Genomic DNA, 20,207 nt, shown 5'->3' on the forward strand with positions numbered 1-20,207 from the left:
TCGGGTCACACATGCTAATTATGTAAATGCTCATGTTAAGTTAGGAAGTCGATTTTACGATAAATGTTTAGGCTTAAAGACACCCACCTTACGATATTAGTGTCAACCATAGACCGGGTCCTAGAGAAACTCTCGTCCATGACTAGGTCGTCCTACTACACATGCTTAGTCTAATTCGGTTCCATGCCTCTCGACTTTTAGAACGAATGAACAAACTTAATCAATGAATAAGGCCTTTAAACATAGATTAAACATTATGGTGCAAACATGTGATAGAAACAATTATACAATATTAACTTATCCTTATTTTCACATTTACATATTACTTAATCATGCATGGTTTCCCTTACTCCTTAGACAAATATAACTACTCAAACATGTTGAAAGTATAAACTAAACTAATACTACATGAAATGATAAATAACATAATGAAAATAGAATAAGAATTACCTTGAATGGAAATGGAAATGGAAATGGAAATAGAAGAACAATGAAACTAGAACAAACTTGAAATGTAACTTGGAATTAAACTTGAAATGTAATTGTAATGTAATTGCTAAAAGGAAATGTAAACAAACTAAACTAAACTAAGCTAACCTAAACTAACTACTAAGATTTAGAGAGAATTTAGATGGAAAAAATATGTGTAAGAGATGTCCAAGAAGTGTCGACCAAAGCTTCTATTTATAGGAGTGAAGGGAGTAACGGAAATAAGCTACAGGGGGCTAACCCCGATCGGGGCCACCCAACCCCGATCGGGGTCGTGGTATTTCTCAAATTTCTCTTAATTCCGTCTTAACTTTGCACTTAATGTTGATGCGGAATCCGATGCTTATGTCTTAATGCGTCCGTCTAAGGTATCTTAAGCATCCTTTGGCATCCAATGCAAACTCTTATCATGGGCTTTCATTTGGATTTCATTTCTTTACATATCCACCAACTAAGATTGGTTTCCTCTTGCTCGGGTTTTCCAATTTCTTCCCAAAATGCCCCTATGCTTCCCGAAACTCCTTTGCATGATCAAGACTTGCTCTCATTAGCCTCGTGAACTCTTGTACTTGCTACTTTGATGGGAAAAAGCTACTAAAAGCTTAATTTCCTACAAAACACAATGGAAAACAAGCAAGCACAAGTAGAACACGGAATTAGCTCGCAAACACTAACATTAGTGCAAATGACATGTAAAATAGAGGTAAAATAGGGGGTTAAAATGTATATAAAATGGACCTATCACCCTTAAAAAAGCAGCAATTTCCATGCTGATGTTTAGAAAAAAAAAACATAAAGAGCTACAGAAACTGATACCCAGAACAAGATCCATATCATTGTTTTCACCGGTGGTGTTTCTCTTCAAAGATTGGAAGTTTTGGGTCATTGTTGAAAAATTAGAAAAAGGGAGGGAAATAATAAATTATAACAGTTATAATGAAGACTAGTTGGAGCTTGTAGATAGGTATGGCGTGGTGGTGAGCTGGGTTGAGGATGGTAGGTGCAGCGTGGTGGTGAGCTGGGTGGAGGGTGGTACATAGACTGGTGGTGTTGTTGACAAGGGACCTAATGGAGAAGGAAGAAGAAAGTAGGCTTTAATAAAAGGATTAATTCATGCGAATAATCCAACCTAAGCACCTTCTTCTCATATTAATTCATCCTAGTGTTTAACTGAGAGTAATCTCAACTATTGCATCATTTAACTTTTATTGACCCATGGAAGGAAAACCTGAAGAACCGGTTTCCTCGACTATGTAACCCTTAATTAGTCTTAGCTAAACTCCATCCTCTTCAATCTTCACTCCTTTTATCTTCTCCATCATCAATCACCAACCACCCAAAATCAAAACCCCCACAACACCCTCCATCACCAATATCCGCATCTCCTCTCCCCCACTCTCGCTGCATCTAATCACCAAACTAGTCATCAGTCATACCAAACACTCAACAACCACCACCAACACCATTCTCGCTGTCACGATTGCAAAGGATACTGATTTGGTATACTCTCGATTTCGGTTTCTATCTCGATATTTTTATAGCCTTCTGATGTCGGTTGATATGCAATACATGGGAGCCAATGTGGCCGCAAAAGGCTCAAATTAGAGTCATGGTAACCTTAACGACCTCTATATTGTATGTGGTGAGAGAATTAGGGAATGAGTTTTGTGGTGGCTGATAGTGGTGCTGGCGTTTATGTGGCAGTATAATCTGGTTTGCAAGAGGGGTGACTGATTTAAATGGAGGGAAGAAGGAGGATAGTATAGCTTCTTAGGTATAGAAACATGCTGGTGGGTGTCTTGTTTATCAACTCTTCGCAACGAAATGATGCTGAGTTCAAGTGTGACGAGTTGCTATTTCAATTGTAGCAAATCTTATGAACTTGGGGTTTATGTGGTAGGCAATTAGGTTAATTAATTAATTAGGTTTTTTCTGGATTTTTTATGAATTTGGGGTTGTCTTTTTTTTTCGTGAGATGTGGGAGTTTCAGAAATAAAGGAGAAGAAGAAATAATAATAATAATAATAATAATAATAATAATAATAATAATAATAATAAAAATTGCAGAGAGAATGAAGAGGTTGAAGAAGGAAGAAGAAATGAGGAAGGAACAAGCAAAAAATAGAAAAGTGGTGGACCCAAATATGACCTGTTGGAAAACAGGTTGTATCAGGTCAAATAAGGACCGAGTTCACTGCAAGTTAAATAATGCAATAGTTAAGATTATTCTCAGTTAAACATTAAGACGGATTAATATGAGAAGATGATGCTTAGGTTGGATTATTCCAATGAAATAACCCTTAATAAAATGACTTGATAGTTTACCGGAATTTATAGGTAAAAAATGGCCCAAGTGCAGTATGGGAGAATGAGAGTAATAGTATGGTTTATTTTGAGTTAAATTGAAGTTTGGATTATTATGAGAAGATGGTCAATAGGTTGGATAATTCCTATCAAATAACCCTATTTAATTTGTTATACTAGAATAATTTGACTAAAATACTCCTACCAAAGTCAACCAATTCACGAAATCTAACCGAAAACCATAAGATTAGATGACCAAATGAAGTTTACAACTAGACTTGACAAACGGGTCAATCGAGACGGGTTTGGGTCGGGCAAATTCGGGTTGGGTCATTTCAGGTTATCATATTATCGGGTTAGTTCAGGTCGGATCGAGTTGAGTTGTTTTGGGTGCTTTTCGAGTATGTTGGTCGGGTCAGTTTCGGATCAAGCGGGTCGGATGATTTCGGGCCAGACTCATATTCGGGTCAATGGTTAAGAGAAAAAAAAGTACGTTTAATATTATTACCTATTTTTAGTTTAATTTTGATAATTAATTTTTTATTTTAACTTAAATTATATTAAGTGTACTTTTAAATTAGCCATTTATTTGTTCAAATAGAGTTAAATTTTTCGCGTCATTTTCGAGTTGGGGTTTCGAATTTGGTCATTTTGGGTTGGGTCAGTTCCTAGTCAACAATGTTCGGGTCGCGTCGGGTCAATCGAGCTTTGGGTCAAATTTGGGAGTTGTAGTTCGGGTCAATTTTGGATCTTGGGTCAGCCTTTTCGGGTCGAGTTAATCAGGCCAGGTCGGTTTTTCCAATTCTACTTACAAGGCAAACCCGAAACAACTAGACTTTTTTCGGGGTTTGGGCGTTCTGTCTTGTTGAGAAAACCCGCACGCGACCCGACGACCGTTGGTCGACCTATACTATTGGGCCAATATTGAGGCCCAAAACTAAGCCCTGTTAGGCTCGAAAATGAAAATCGGATTATTTTTCTTATTTAATATTTCATTAATTTATATATCTATCTGAGGTGAATATTAAAAATCAATATTTACGAGTATTTTTTGTCTAAATATTTATGGATATAAATTATTATGGATCTAATTATTATTTTTTTGGTCGAATTATTCAAGTAAGAGAAAAACATGTTTAGATCGAATTTGGGTTAGGTTTGTTAATTTTAAGTTTCGGGTCGTAGTTGCGAATGATGAGTCTTGTATAATGGTTTTTTAGTTTACTAAGACCCTGTTCTTTTGGACTTAAAGTCACTTAATTTAAGTTCACTTCAGATCCTATAAGTTCAGTTCAGTTCAGATCAGATCCTATAAGTTCAGTTCAGATCCTATAAGTTCAGTTCAATTCAGATCTTATAAGTTCAGTTAAGTTCAGATCCTATAAGTTCAGTTCAGATCCTATAAGTTCAATTCAGATCCTATAAGTTCAGTTCAGTTCAGATTCTATAAGTTCAGTTCAGTTCAGATCCTATAAGTTCAGTTCAAATCCTATAAGTTCAGATCCAATAAATTCACTTTAGAAAAGTTATATACAGAGTATTATTTTTAAAACCGATGCAAAAATATTTGACATTATTAATTATTCGATACATATATACATTATTATTTTTAAAACAAAATTATCACTCTTCTCATTATTTTTTATCGTAATGTAACCGTAGTATAATGTATGAACAAACTAATATATATAAAGCGGAAAAATGTTATTATCTTACCTTGTGTTTTAAACTATATTTTCTTATCAGTGTTCTCTCTTGGCTGCCCACTACTTTCTTGTAAATTTTTTGTTTAATCTCAATAAAATTTTGCGGTTTTTTATAATAATAATAATAACAATAATAATAATAATAAAAGCTGCGGTTTTATAAAAAAAATATTAAAATTAATAATAACAACAACAACAACAACAACAACAACAACAACAACAACAACAACAACAACAACAACAACAACAACAACAACAACAACAACAACAACAACAACAACAACAACAACAACAACAACAACAACAACAACAACAACAACAACAACAACAACAACAACAACAACAACAACAATAACAATAACAATAACAAATAACAAAATAATAATAATAATAATAATAATAATAATAATAATAATAATAATAATAATAATAATAATAATAATAATAATAATAATAATAATAATAATAATATTTAAGTTAATTTAAATTCGGATCGTGTAAGTTCAGTTCAGATCCTGTAAGTTGATTCGATTCGAGAATCTATAAGTTCAATTGATTCGAGATCCTATAAGTTGATTCGATTAAGTTCGAGATCCTATAAGTTGATTCGAGATCCAATAAGATTCGATTCGGATCCTATAAGTTGATTCGAGATCCTATAAGTTCAGTTCAGTTTAGTCCAGATCCTATAAGTTCAGTTCAGTTCAGATCAGATCTGTTTCAGTCCAAAAGAACAGTGCCTTACTCGACAAAGGTATTTTTGTCAAATTTAGTTGCAAAAATAGAGTATTTGTTAAAGTAAAATTTTTTTGGCCAATTTATCACATTCTATTAGTTTTTTTTTTACCAATTTGTCACATGTGAAACTTTTGTTACCAATTTGGCAAGAACCCTCCACTTTTTTTACCAATTTGGTAGTTTGGCCCAACATCTTTAGCAACACATAGATTATTTAACTGAAGCTGTGTCAAATTCATCAATGTCTTTAATGCATCCGAGTAGTTTGAAAACGTATAGTTGTTTCCTCATATTGCTTGTACCCATACCGCCGTCACAAACCCAACCCTAACCAAGTTTTTAGAAACATAGTTGCTCAATCAAGTACACATTTTACTCAATTATAGACTTTTTTTCATAATGTTTTCATGCTCTACCCTTCTTGCAACAAAAAAAAACCAATTTTTCTTTCTTTTCCTCCCCTAAAACATAATCAAATTGCTCATAATTTTTTAATTAAGAATCACAATTCTAATACTAAACAGCAAATTACTTTGTTTATCTATTCACTCCTTTAGTTTTATTTGGATTAAGTTGATTAGATGATTAATCTTTTTAATTAGGGTTTCATTTTTTTTATATTAAGGATTGGATTAAAGTTGACTATTGTTTGATGCTTGATATACGTTTCCTCATCAATGAGCATCTTTGATTGTGCTTGTCGACATGTTGATTCTCCTCAAAATAGGCTATTAGATGCATAGCTCGATAATTAACCTAGACGGTGGTGGCGTGAGGTGATGTGACATGGGAGGTGGCGTTGTAACACCCGCGAAATTCTCATTTTGACATTTATAATTTATTTAGCCGTTCAATTACTTTATTTCATATTTTTAAATTATTTAATTTAATTAACCTCCTTTTGAGCATAAATTTTATAAAAGTTACATTCTTACAAGCTCGTTTATATAAAATAAATATTCCAGTCGGATAATAATAATTGTGACGATAATAATAGTTTTCCGTCTTAAGTTATAGACACATTTCCGTCTAGCAAAGATCGTCGCATTTCTCTTATAAAGCTATTTCAATTCGGACCAACCCAATTCCGACAACACTCACTCTTACACTCTAACTTAATTATTATTATTATTATTATTATTATTATTATTATTATTATTATTATTATTATTATTATTATTATTATTATTATTATTATTATTATTATTATTATTATTATTATTATTATTATTATTATTATTATTATTATTATTATTATTATTATTATTATTATTATTATTATTATTATTATTATTATTATTATTATTATTATTATTATTATTATTATTATTATTATTATTATTATTATTATTATTATTATTATTATTATTCCCTCACCAACCCCAACACCAACCCGTCATTTCTTGCTTCTTTTCGGATTACCTACAGCAACAAAACTCAGTGAACAACAACATACAATCACAGAAGCTTCAAACACCATTTTTCGACCATTCAAATCCCGATTTCTCTCTTATTTCTCAACCAAATCCCATTATTTTTGCACCAATAGCTTCCTCTTCTTGTCCTTCTTCTTTATATGTAAGAAAGAGCCAACCTTTCGTCCTATTTCAGAACGACCGTCTTACAAGGGATTCGGATTTTGGTCTAATTTCTTTCATTTTTGGGTTTAAGGTCATCCTTGGGCGATTCCTCACTCGTTTAGGAGAGCAAAAAAAGGTAACAGTGATAGGTTACTCGACATTATGTCAAAATTTCGTGTTTATGTGAATCGTTTATTTCATATGTATGTTTGTATGCTGTTTATCTTGCTCCCTTATTGTGTTTACTTGAAGAAAAATCGAGTCTTTAGCTCCATGGTTAGTTACTTGTATAAGATGGTTGTTGTTGGGGTAAAAATGGCCTATTTCTACGGTGGTCTTGAGTATCGTTGGGGTGATTTGAATGGTTGCTATTCATACTTTAATTGTGCTAAATTTACGCAAATTAATGGTTGTAACGGACTAATTTGATGCAAGAAAAACTCTTGCAGGCGTCATAAGATGAGTTGTATAGATGTTTTTTGACCAATAGTGGTGGTCATGATGAGACCATATGCGGCTGCTCGGGGCCTACTCTAGGGTGTGTTTAGTAGCCTGTCATAGTCGGAGTGAGTCCTGTGTTAGAGTCCCTTTGCAGGTCATCTCGATGAGGCCGTGTTTGCACGGTTCAGTTCCTTTGATGGATGTACTATGCAAAATGGCATTTGTTTTGTCGCGGTCTTAAGTCATTGCATTGGACTGTTTCTGAGTCGCTCTGTGCAGGTTGCTTTGGGATAGCTGGTGTAAGTCTTTAGGACTGTTTTGGACAGCATGTTAGTGCTATTTTAAGTCGGATATGTGGTGGTTGATGGTGTTGTCTTAAGGTGTTTTGAATGGAGGTTTCGCGGGACTGTTTTAGGCTTGATTTATACTTGTGAAATTCAGCTTGTTACTACTTGTTATATGGGTAAAACTCCGTCTTTTTATGCATGAGAACTCGTCTTAAAGTTGTCTCGAAATGGGTGTTTGGGACTGGTGTATGAGGACCCAAGTTTAGGCTGTTTTTGTAATACTCCGTATTTATAAGTCTTTGGGTACTCTATCGAGTAGGCCTTACTCTGTCGAGTAAGGGTAAGTTGCGAAGTAAAATAGTTTCTGACCTGTTGGGTACTCGATCGAGTAGCTGGGGTACTCGATCGAGTAAGGGGGTACTCGATCGAGTGCCTTGGGTACTCGATCGAGTGTCCGGTTTTACGGGGGAGTTTTCTCGGGTTTTGTTAATTACGCGATTAAGGTATTTAAACATATTCGTCATTGTTTTAAATCACTTTTTACAAAACCTAAAACCTGTTTAAGAGAGAAAGCAACTAGTTCTTCTTCCTAATCGCGTTCTTGACAATTCCCGGAGTTCAGACGGTCAGTTCGTAGCGTAGTTCGTGTCGTTGGATTCCTTGCGTCGAGGGTAAGCTTTTAATATAATTTCTATAATGTTTTGTTAAGATTGGTGAAACCCTAATTTAGGAATTGGGGGTTTTGGTGTGTAGTTTGTGATGTGTAGTCTTTATGTGCTGTATGATAGGAGGAGAATTCGTAGAGGAGCCGTTTTGATACAGCTGTAGATACCGTCTGCGTGTTGTGTTGCTTTCCAGGTAGGATTTCCTACTCAGTATTAGTCCCATAATGGGATATTGGTGATGTCTTTGTAGTTAGTTGTTTGATATGATGATTGTGATTGTGATTGTGATTGTGGTTGTGTTTGTTGATGGTTCTCGAGATGCGTTCTCGGTTGAGTGGGGTCACTTGCGGGAGTGATCTCACGCCCTAGTTTCGCCCTTCGTGGAACCCGCCACGGAAGGGGATGTGCACATTAATGGACGGGGTTATCGCTCGGTATGATGAGCGGGGCTTAGGTGGGAACGGCAGTGCGGTCCCCCATCGGCGGTGGGTCCGGTGGACGGTCGAAGATTGAGATGATGGGAATTGGTTGGTGGTGTGTGTGTGTGTGTGATTCATTTGTCTGTTTATCTTATTGTTGATGTATATTGAGTTGTGTGATTAATCGACCCCGTTTAAATGTTTTAAAACGTGGTGATCCATTCGGGGTGGTGAGCGATTGCTTAGCGGTATATCTTGGATACGCGTGGGATCTAGGTGGGATGGAGTCATCACATATCGAGTCTTTAGTCTTCCATTTGTGTTTGTTAGGGACAGTTCCTTTCGGTTGGTTTATAGTTTGAGAACAGTTGTATTTTGCTTGATTGGTTTGTAATGTAATCACTTAAACTTATTTAATTAAGTATGTTTCTTCATTGTCTTATGGTTATCATGCCTCGGGTAACCGAGATGGTGGCATCCTTATACCCGAGTGGTTCGGTAAGGCACTTGGAGTATGGGGGTGTTACAAATGGTATCGAGCGACGATCCGAAAACCGTAACCAATGAACTTAATGAACATAGGGAGTCAATTAAAATGAACCAGGGGTAAAGGTTGTAGGAGCTAATGCAAAGATTTGGGAGACGTCCTAAAGTCGCGAACTCGCCCTACAATTTTGAACCGGTCACCATGGGATAAGTGTCGGGATCGTTATGTGCATATTGTGTCTTTGTGTGTATCTATGTAGTAGTATGTTGCATGAATTGATGATGATGACGTGAATTATATGTTGGTGGATTGTAAAGCATGAAAGTATAATGATTGATACATGTAATTTGACATGTTATAATTATGTAAGGAAAAGTGTTTTGTCTATATATATATATAAAGCGATGTGTAAGTATACATGTTGTTGTTGTCGTGTTGAGTAAAAGTACAGAAGGTTGGGAGTGTGAATTAAACATGTGCTGGGTGAATATGTTGAACGAATATGGTGGATAAATATGTGGTATGATAGATGAATTAGTGGAAAAAGATGAATCATCGTGGTATGGTAACATGGTTCCGATTAAGCATGTTATATAATGAAAGTTATTTTATAATGTTGTTATGCTAGTAACATGTGAATAGGGGACTTGATGTCATGTATTTGTGATTTTGTTTACGGAAAAGAGATAGAATAAAAACATGTGGGTAAGTCATAATTGGCAAGTTAGATAAATTATGTGCATGATGAATGTTGTTGCTTGGCTTTTGAAAATAATAACATATGATTATGAATACTGGTTTTATGAGTTTTGGACTGGTTTTGTTTGCTTGGTTGTTGTTTAAACTATTTGGAAGTAAAAATCAAATAGTTATGTCGTCGACACAAAAGTTGTTTTTAAACTGTTATAACTTGAGATTCATAAATGATTTTGATGTGATTCCAATTGGAGGTGATAGCTTGTCCTTTTACGATTCTAACGATAGGTCACACGCCCAAAACGACCAAGAAATGAGTGAGTTATGACTGTTTTACGAAAACCGGACAAAGTCTTGAGAATTGGGGTACTCGATCGAGTATCCTCGGTACTCGATCGAGTAAGGGGGCACTCGATCGAGTACGTTAGTTACTCGATCGAGTAGCCCTGGTGATTTGTTTTACGTGCTTCGGATCTTGACCTACTCGATCGAGTAAGTCCCTTACTCGATCGAGTGGCCTATACTCGATCTAGTGACCCTTGTTTTGGGTCATATGCTTATCTTTTGACTTCGTTGCATATTATGTTTAATTCAAAGTTATTATTTTGCTTCTTTATGCATTGTTTTACGTATGTGTTGGTCCTGAAGCGTAAGTTACCCAATCTTATGATGTAAAGAGTGGCACTTATGATGAATATGAGTTCGGTGGGGAGGACATGAGTTATATGTGATTATGATAGATGGTGGAAAAAGAAAAGGAAGATTGGTATAGTTTATTGAGGCATAGAGCACATTTTGCGAGACGGGATGAGTGATATGATTGTGTGTTGAGTAATGTAAAAGTAAGAGAATATGGGCAAGGGATGATGTGAGTATAATGAACGTGAGAATAAAAAGATTGAAAAGTAAGGATGCGGATAGTGGCAGCTTGAGATGTGTAAAGAATTATGGAGGGAGATGGTTAGAAATAGAGTTGAGTAAGGATATATGTAGTGAAAGTGCGTTTTAAAGGAGTTGAGAAGAGTAGTATATAGTGAACTTTGTGGAGACATGTCGCGAGGTGGATTTGGGAGATTTGGTTTATTAAGAGATGAAACTAGTGTGTGATTTCCTTGGGCAATTAATGGTACAAAAGGAATTCTGATTTCTAGAGAGGTACAAAGGAGATGAAATTGTTAGAACAGTGAACGTTGATTTTATGGATAAACTAGAGGCAAGGGTGATTAATGGCATAATAAGAGAACATATTTATGGTAAGAAAGAGTGAGATGATATCGATATGAAATAATGGGATTTGAGTTTTGGAGCAATGAAAAGATAATCGGAGCACTAAAGAGTTAGATAGAAGTAATAAGGAGCTGAGCTATTAATGGTATTTTTGAGTATAACGAGAAAAGAAGGATAAAAGTAAGTTGAGAAAAGTTCACCGGAGTTATGTGACATAAAGTAAGGAATCGTCGAGATGTATGATACTATCAAGGGTAAGTAAGTTAATAGTTATACAGAAGTTTCAGGACAACATGATTAATCATGAGTTTCGAGGAATTAAGGGAGTATGAAGTTGGTGGAGTATTTGCACGATACGAGATTTTTGGTGGAGAGTTAGATGATGATACAATTAAGGATAGTATTGGGAAGAATGTTGAGGTAATTTTGTTAATGGATTGGATGTTCGTTATTTGGGATGTCAACCAAAGATAGGAAACAAATCGTGATGTTTAGAGATGAGTGTAAGAGGTTTGATGCCCGGACAGCGGTAGTGTTATGGTTTGTGACTAGTGGTTAAGGGTAATGGTATATTAGAAAGGTAACAATTCTAAAGAGGTTGATTTTGCAGAGACCAGATCGATAAGTACAGTTATGAAGGAGTATAAGATGTGGTTATATGAGGCGGTTGTTAGTAGTTGAGTATTAATGGTGTGGCTACATTTGGCAGAGGGTGATGGATATGCGAAAGGGAGAATATGTTATGAGGGGCATATGAGTTAAACTCGGGCGACAGGTAACCTTTATCGAGTGGTAACTTACGTGATCAGGATTGACTAGTTGGTTGTGATTACGGGTCTATGATATGTGTAAATGTTTGTGTGAGGTTCTGACCTCACAAGAAGTGGTATGGTGTGATAATTATAAAGTTGTTTTATGAATGTTATGTAATATATATGTTGGACACGGTAATTTAATTGAATGATATCCAAAAGGGTAATAATTTGATTAATTGACATGGCTAGTTATAATTTTATGTGTATTAATAACACATGTGTATTCCATGAAATGGTAGAGATGATGTTCATGAGATGCTTATCTGTGTATCCATATAATATGTTGCGTGGTGACTTAATAAAGTGGATTTGAGTAAGTTTTTCTTGTCCGAGAAGTTATCTTTGAGTCGGTGTTTATGGGAATGGTATGCGGTTGTGATGTCTATCGGTGTGGTTATGGTGCTTCGGGTGGTGATCCGGGCACGGTACATATAGTCTTTGTGATACGGGTATTTTCGCACTACGGTGTGGCTGTTGGTGGCGGTGTTGTGATGCCGTCAGCGGTTGTGGTGGAGTAGGCGGGATGATTATGATTCGAGTTTCAAAATACATACGAGTCATACATAGATTGTTGTTTTATTTGTCGTTGTTTCTTGTGAGTTTCAGTTTAGACAAATAGACTATTGTTTTGTTTGCTAATGTTTCTTACAAGTTTCAGTTTGAGAAGGAGGGTAGAGTTTAATATAAAGAGAGTTGTATATGTTTTCGTTGTTGTCATGGTATAGTGACATTCTGTTAATGGGACACGGTTGTGAGAGGTTGTTACAATAATTATGATCTTGTTCTAGTTAAGGTTTCGAGAGACATGGTAATGGCAAGTGAGTCGTAGGACATGTGTGGTAATGACCCGAAAGATGCAGGTGGTTCATAATCTTTTGTTGGGACAGTGAGTGTAGGGTATTGGGGGAATTAGTGTCATATTAGGTTATGTATGAGTTTTGCGGTAATGAAGGAAAGAACTTAAGGATCTGGAATGAGTGCACGTAACAAGTGTGGATCGCGAGTTATGCTTTTGATGATGGGAGTTTCATATAGTTTATATAGAGAGGTATGTCATGTTGCGGTAATGTGGAAAGTTGAAGTTTTGGGTTAAGATAAAGATTTTGAGGTATAGGTTAGGTGGTGTGACGAGTGAATTGAAGTGTGAGAATTGTTTAAGTAAGAGAGCCTTGGATACATGCATGGCGAGTGTTTAGAGTATAGGTGGTTATCTATGACATGTGATGATGATGAGAATAACGAGAAGATATAACTAAGGATATAGTATTAGTAGGTTACGAGGATGTAACATTTATCTTAAGAGGAGTAGGATGCGATAAAAGAGAGTTTCATGGTGGTGCATGTTGTAATATAATTGGAAGTAGAGTGTTAGCGTAGCGTAAAGGAGGGATTTGTTTTGTGGACGATACTTATAAAAGGCCATGGCCGTGCTTGTAGTAGGGTGATGCTTCGGAGTATGAGAATATTTTATATAGTGTTGTGGTTGGAGGATGATGTTATGAGTCGAGTAAACTTCGAGGACGAAGTTCCTTTTAAGGGTGGTAGAATGTAACATTCCGTTTGATGTCTATGAGTGTCTTAGTATTGGGTTTGATAGTTGATGATATTATGGAGCTAGCAGCATTAGAGGATGGTAGTTGATTATGTATGGAGTTGGTGTCGTGAGAGATATATATGTGGTAGATACGATATAGTGAGTCATGTTGTGGAAGTAAACATAGTTGATAGAATGGGGGTTAAGAGTTCATGTTCTATGTTCGGTCGAGTTCTTGAGTCCTTAGCTAAGTTGTTGTGTCTTGGTCGAGTCAGTATGGTTGTTTTTATGTATGGGTTGAACTTCGGGAACGAAGTTCTTTTAAGGAGGGAAGACTGTAATACTCCGTATTTATAAGTCTTTGGGTACTCTATCGAGTAGGCCTTACTCTGTCGAGTAAGGGTAAGTTGCGAAGTAAAATAGTTTCTGACCTGTTGGGTACTCGATCGAGTAGCTGGGGTACTCGATCGAGTAAGGGGGTACTCGATCGAGTGCCTTGGGTACTCGATCGAGTGTCCGGTTTTACGGGGGAGTTTTCTCGGGTTTTGTTAATTACGCGATTAAGGTATTTAAACATATTCGTCATTGTTTTAAATCACTTTTTACAAAACCTAAAACCTGTTTAAGAGAGAAAGCAACTAGTTCTTCTTCCTAATCGCGTTCTTGACAATTCCCGGAGTTCAGACGGTCAGTTCGTAGCGTAGTTCGTGTCGTTGGATTCCTTGCGTCGAGGGTAAGCTTTTAATATAATTTCTATAATGTTTTGTTAAGATTGGTGAAACCCTAATTTAGGAATTGGGGTTTTGGTGTGTAGTTTGTGATGTGTAGTCTTTATGTGTTGTATGATAGGAGGAGAATTCGTAGAGGAGCCGTTTTGATACAAATTGTAGATACCGTCTGCGTGTTGTGTTGCTTTCCGGGTAGGATTTCCTACTCGCATTAGTCCCATAATGGGATATTGGTGATGTCTTGTAGTTAGTTGTTTGATATGATGATTGTGATTGTGATTGTGATTGTGGTTGTGTTTGTTGATGGTTCTCGAGATGCGTTCTCGGTTGAGTGGGGTCACTTGCGGGAGTGATCTCACGCCCTAGTTTCGCCCTTCGTGGAACCCGCCACGGAAGGGGATGTGCACATTAATGGACGGGGTTATCGCTCGGTATGATGAGCGGGGCTTAGGTGGGAACGGTGCGGTCCCCCACTCGGCGTGGTAATGGGTCCGGTGGGTATCGCCGATTGAGATGATGGGAATTGGTTGGTGGTGTGTGTGTGTGTGATTCAATTTGTCTGTTTATCTTATTGTTGATGTATATTGAGTTGTGTGATTAGTACTGACCCCGTTTAAATGTTTTAAAAATCGTGGTGATCCATTCGGGGTGGTGAGCGATTTGCAGCAAGGTATATCTTGGATACGCGTGGGATCTAGTGGGGATGGAGTCATCACATATCGTAGTCTTTAGTCTTCCATTTGTGTTTGTTAGGACAGTTCCTTTCGGTTGGTTTATAGTTTGAGAACAGTTGTATTTTGCTTGATTGGTTTGTAATGTAATCACTTAAACTTATTTAATTAAGTATGTTTCTTCATTGTCTTATGGTTATCATGCCTCGGGTAACCGAGATGGTGGCATCCTTATACCTGAGTGGTCCTGGTAAGGCACTTGGAGTATGGGGGTGTTACAGTTTTGGAGTGGTGATGGTGGGTTGTTTGGTTTGGCGGGGCCGCCAGAAGCGATGGTCCGGTTACGGCTTTGTGCGTGGCCCGCCCGGGCGTGGTCGGGCACGGACTGTGGCTAGAGCTGGCTGTTGAGGCCCTTTTCACAGGTAAAGGCATGGCCATGTTAGGCATGGCCATGTTGAGCCGTGGCCTAGCCTCGTGTTGAGTGATTTATTAGTTGTGTCTATTTAAGTCCGTATTTGATTTATTTAAACCGGCCTCGTGCTTGATATAATGTAGTTTGTTAAATTCCGTTCATTATTATATATTCCTTACATAATTTACAATTGTGGATTTCGTTCTTCAATTATGTCATTTATATATTTGAAATGCCATGTTTTCATTATAATATGAGTTCAAGCTATTTATACATGCCTTGTAAGTAATAAATGATCTATCTTGCATTTGGGTAATTTATAGTTTAATTCTTACTTTACTCGATATAAAGCGGCTATTTCAATTTAATTACATTTTTATTCAAGTTACAAGTATTTGAAGAAATGGGTTAATTGTTCATGTTCATAAATATACGTTGGCATGGAATATCTTACTTGGATTATCATCGACTCATTACATTATTAGTCTCTTTCCAAGTTGATTCGTATCGCTTGGTTGAGTCGTATTCTCTTGATAATGCCTTTATGCTATACCTTTTTGCTTGACTTGTCTTTACGCCTCTTTCGGACTGTCCTGCAGATTGTGGGTTTAACTCATATCTTCCGCCTCTTTCGGACTGTTCTGCCGATTGTGGGTTCTCGATTTCCGATCTGTCTTCGAGTCTTGGATGCGGACTGTTCTGCCGCATGTCGAATCGGGGACCGTTCTGCCCCGAGAGTCTGGCCAGATTTAGACTAGGACTGAGTCTTGGGAGTACCACTGTCGTCCTACCAGGGGAATTATATTTTGATATATGAGTAGTAAAGGTCTTGCTTGGTTATAGATATTGGTATTTGTCTTTCAAGGTAAGAGTTATGCCTTGTGTTGTTTGTCTTAGTCCTATCGGATACTAGGGGTGAGCTATAAGCCCTCTAGTTGCGATATGATCGTCGGGATTGATGTTCCCATCAGTTCTTATGGTGAGATGCAAGCCATAAGTATGAATGTGACATTAGTAGCCACGTCCCGTGCAATGTTTGCTAAGTGGTTTTCCAAATAATGGCTACGGTTTCTATTCTTGTAATTTGCATTGGTTAATCCCTTACTTAACTGTTTCACATGATTCGAATTCTAATCTCAAATCTATATTGTATTTCCTTGAAATGCGTGCTTTTGTATAAATGACCATATTCCTGTCTTTCATATTATTTAATTGTTTCACATGATCAGTTGAATCTTTATTAAGCTAATGTTGGCCGATCTTGTTCCATCTCAATTATTTGCCATGTTTACATATAAACTTGATATTCTTATCTTTTGTATGTATCTTATATGACTTACCTGTTTTAGTTCCTTGTTATGTTCGTTTTGACATTTTGTGGCTGGGAGAACCTTGAGTTACTCCCCACTGACTGTGGCGTTCATGTTTACATGAATGACAGGTATTAGTGATCCATTCATGGGGTGAAGACATGTGTGAGCTAGCGAGCACTTCGGCCTAGTAGTTGGTTTATTAGGATTGTTTGGACCTACCTTTTATTGTATTGTCATTCGAGGGATGTATTTTCCCTCACCTCGATTATCACGTTTGTATAATTTAAACTTTATTTCCGCATTCTTTGTTTGTGTTTGGTATTTTTATAAAACCGCGCTTTAAATTTTAAAAGTTTCAAAAATTTCCTAATTTCCGCTTGAATTTTTAAGTTATGTTTTCCGCTTTATCGCGGGGTGTCACAGGCGTTGCTGGGGCGGCATCAATAACAAAATGACGGTAAGGGGTGGTGGTCTGGTAGAGGGGCGGTGCCGCAATGGGTAGTTGTAGGGAGGCGCGACTTTAGGGTCCAACGAGGGTTGGCCATGCGGTGGACGGCGGTGGCAATTGGGTGTCTGGGACGACAGTGAGGGTGGGTAAGGTGTTTCTAAGTTTACTTTTTTTTTTTTTTTAAATCGAAAAAGGAAACGAAGAGAGGGAGATTAGGTGAAGAAATGAGAAGGGCAATTGTGTAAATTATGTACATGATTGAGTAAATCATGTACATGAATGAGCAACACCCTTTAGAAATACTTCTATTACTAGTATTGGTACCCGCTAATTTATCATTAAAATTTATTTTCAATTAAATAAAACTAATTTAAAGTTACATAACTCATAAATTTATCTTTAATATATTTTTTCTAAGTCATATCTTACAATTACGATGAAAAAAATTATGAGACAAATTCACTCCTCCCTCTATTAATATTTTACTTAAATCGATTAGTTAGCTAATTGTTCATATATGCTTTCTTTTGTTGTTAATATTGTTACTTTTATTACATTCGTTATTATTACGGTTACTTTCACTACTCCCGCCGTAATTATTGTTACTTTCACTATTCATACCGTAATTATTGTTACTTTCACTACTCCCGCATGAATATTGATAATTTCATTACTCTCGTTGTTGATTCAACCCCCTCGTCATCAAGAAAAAAAAAATCAAAGAGATTTAACTTTCTTTTGCAGATGAGGCCCTAATGAAGCTGCCAGCATAACCATATGACATTATATAAGTACACAAATGGGTTTAAAGTTTACATTTATTTATTTTAATAAATTAATTAAATTTCCTATATAACAATTGGTGATAGATAAAAGCTCAATACCACTTTGATATGATTTTTTTTTCAGACACAACAAAATTCAGAGCGGTGTCTTTAATATATAATTTTTTATTTTAATTTTTTTAAATAAATTTCAATATGATAAAATTAATTCTAATAACATGTCGTTGATCTGTCCCGACTTCCAATTTCAAATATATATTGGTTTTCATCTAGGCTTTTTCAGCTGTTTATAAGATTGGATTTCTAATATTACTTAAAATTAAAATATCGATGAGATAGCTTGAAAATCTAATTTTAATAAGAACGCTAGAAAATTGTTGGTACAGATCACGAGTTTAAACCACCCAATGACACTCTAAAAACATTTCTTTTCTAAAATTGCCACTCTTTTGTCACTTTTTCTATCATTGCCACTCTTAATTATGTTTAAGTCATGGAAATGCCATTTCATGACCTTTTAACCTAATATAATAGGTCAATCCATATTACATCAAAATTCAAAAACTAATTACTTACAACCAAACTTGAAACTTTATTTAGGATATAAATGATAAAATTATTCATAAAAGTGGTAAATCATAATGTTGTGCTAAGAGAACTTTAAAATTATTTTTAAAGTAAATATTAGAAAGATTGTTATAAATCACATATATGTTGTAATAAAAATAAGTTTGGGAGTGGCTTGAGTGTAGTGGAGTGCGGGAGTGCCTCAAAGCATTGCAATGGCAACGAATTGAGAGGTCCCGGGTTCGACTCCCTACACGGGAGTGCTGCGGTTACCTGTCATCCTAAAGGATGTCTTACATGGGACACGTGGTTTGCAGGGTATTGCATATGCCCGGGGGGATTCAACCCCTCGTCACCCAAAAAAAAAAAAAAAAAAAAAAAAAAAAGTTTGGGCAAAGTTTGATATATGGTGTGCGATTAGGCTTACGCTCAAAACTGTTAAATAATTAATCGTTTAACAGGTTTGTATTATAAAAAAAAAAAGAGATAAAAGTAAATAAAAAATTGACTTTGACCATGCTGAATCGCTAAATAATAGTTCATCGTCTTTTCTTAGTGCTTCAACAGTTTTATTAATAAAAAAATATGGAGTACTATTTTGAGCTAAATCTTATTCCGATAACTTTTCTTTATTGTTAGAGCACCATTTTAAGAAAACAAAATCCTTAAGAGGGTTGGGCGAAAAATTAAAGAATATAATTATTGATAAAAAATCAATGCGTTTTATTAATAAAATTCCTATTGAATTAAGTATTAATTAAAATTTTATCTTGTTAACCTATTAACCTATTGTAATAGGTAACATAAATTACAAATGGCAACTAACAAAGTAATTATAGAAAAATAAATTTTACAATGGCATATTTAGAGAAAAAATAGACACCACTAAATGCAGAGGTCCTTAATTACACCCTACATGCTTGCTCTCACAATTATAAAATTGTTGTACTTGTGAATATAGAGTCGTAAAAATCCATGACAATTATTCATTTAATAAAAAAATGAATTTATTACCTAACTATAAAATCTTATCATTGCCCTTATGTCAATTTATGTCTCGAAATTCTGCAAATAATCAAAAGAAACGATCAGTCTCTAATTGAAAACTAATTAAAAACGCAATCACATATTCACATACCACATTAAAACTAATGAAAAATAATAACATGCTAAGTTAATATGATCTGTAGTGTACTTATGACGCATGATTAGGACTACATCGAAATCCTGCAAGTAAATCAATGTAGTTCGTAAATTCACTAGCAGCAAGAATTACGAAAGGGAAAGAATGCAGTAGTGAAATAAAAACTAGAGATCAGATATACCGACAGAGGAAAGGTAGTGACACGGTACGAAACCGCTGCCTTAAAAACTATTTCTCCGGTGCGACCGTGGTGGCGATCAGCGACGACCGGTAGTCCCCAAGGATTACACTACTGCTGCCTCACAAACTCGCCCACTCGAATTTGTAAGACCTGGAACGAACTTAAGCTTTACCCAGAAAAAGATAGAGAAAGATGAGAGAATTGATTTGTTGTGTGAAAAGAGTGGAGTAGCTGCTGCCTTTATATAGCAGAGCAGACGGGTTTTAGGAGCCAAAAACTGCTCCTCCAAAACCGTCAGTCAAAGAGAGAAAGGGGGAGAGAATAACTCACCCACTAACAGCACTGACTCTGACTAATTCCACTAGACCGTTTCAACAACAGAAGCTCACTCGGATGCGGCCCAAAAAGATAGGCACAGCCCGCCGCAGGCGATTGCCAAATCCCAAATCCCGAATCACGAATCACGAATCCGGATCCGGGCCGGGCCGGGCACGGGCACGCGCGCGCGCGCGTGTGCGAGCTGAATTAAGCACCTCGCAAAGTCTCTACAAAAGACTCCCCATGACCACT

The sequence above is a fragment of the Silene latifolia genome, chromosome Y, assembly GCF_048544455.1.
Source record: "Silene latifolia isolate original U9 population chromosome Y, ASM4854445v1, whole genome shotgun sequence".
In the NCBI taxonomy this organism is placed as follows: domain Eukaryota; kingdom Viridiplantae; phylum Streptophyta; class Magnoliopsida; order Caryophyllales; family Caryophyllaceae; genus Silene; species Silene latifolia.